Source organism: Octopus bimaculoides, chromosome 23, assembly GCF_001194135.2.
Source record: "Octopus bimaculoides isolate UCB-OBI-ISO-001 chromosome 23, ASM119413v2, whole genome shotgun sequence".
Taxonomy (NCBI): Eukaryota; Metazoa; Mollusca; class Cephalopoda; order Octopoda; family Octopodidae; genus Octopus; species Octopus bimaculoides.
Window position 1 is genome coordinate 24352105 of NC_069003.1, and position 248 is coordinate 24352352.

Here is a 248-nt window from a genome sequence, read left to right on the forward strand (position 1 = left end):
CCCCCACCCCCACCCAGTCCTCAACTGGTACTTATTTTAGAAAATTACTATTTTTAAATCTCACAACGTAAGATATTCAGCAACAGTACTTTGTAGTAAAGATTGTTTGCCAACATAACATGGCAGTCCTGGTTTAGGACTAATGTTGCTGTAATTTAGCCCCAGGATATCTCCTGGGGCTAAATTACAACAACATTAGACGATGTCACTTTGAAAACTGTATATTTCGAATGGGAATTTGGCAGTGC